Genomic DNA, 364 nt, shown 5'->3' with positions numbered 1-364 from the left:
GGAGCCGCCGCGAAGCCGGCGCCGAGACTAAACTTTCCCAGAGGGAAGGAGGACTCGAGTCCCTGAAAGCTTCCAGCCGGGCTCCTCCTACCACCCGCTTTTCGGAGACACCGGGAGGGAGGACGAGCCTGAGCCACACGGCCTAGGGAAGGAATCCACGGAGCCGCAGGTCCGCAAGCCGGAGACCTGAGTCGCGTTCCTCCAGGGCACAGGCGGCCCGCGCGCAGCGCCTCCAGGCGCGCTCCTTCGAGCCTAAACTTCACAGCCATCAAACTTACTGCAAAGTTGGCTCCAAGTCACCGGGGCGCTCACGAGCCGCACGCCTCGTCTCCTCAGCGCGCCCCCGAGCGGGGGCCCGGTTTGC

At 67.3% G+C, this 364-nt stretch overlaps 1 protein-coding gene across 4 annotated transcripts in view; it reads right to left on the bottom strand.

The window, feature by feature from the left end:
• Fat1 (FAT atypical cadherin 1) overlaps positions 1-364 on the bottom strand; it is a 118,880-nt gene that overhangs the window by 115,090 nt on the left and 3,426 nt on the right. For 3 of the 4 annotated variants that reach the window (XM_033765403.1, XM_010619792.1, XM_010619794.1), the window contains exon 1: positions 279-358. The exons of the other annotated variant lie outside the window; for it this stretch is intronic. The gene's annotated coding sequence lies outside the window, so the exon portion shown is untranslated. Of the gene's footprint in view, positions 1-278; positions 359-364 lie in introns of those variants that run through there. 4 annotated transcript variants of the gene reach the window in all.

The sequence above is a fragment of the Fukomys damarensis genome, unplaced genomic scaffold (genome assembly GCF_012274545.1).
Source record: "Fukomys damarensis isolate Sample0158 unplaced genomic scaffold, DMR_v1.0_HiC HiC_scaffold_18, whole genome shotgun sequence".
NCBI lineage: Eukaryota > Metazoa > Chordata > Mammalia > Rodentia > Bathyergidae > Fukomys > Fukomys damarensis.
The sequence above is the reverse complement of the archived record's forward strand: the minus strand, read 5'-3'. Positions and strand labels throughout refer to the sequence as shown.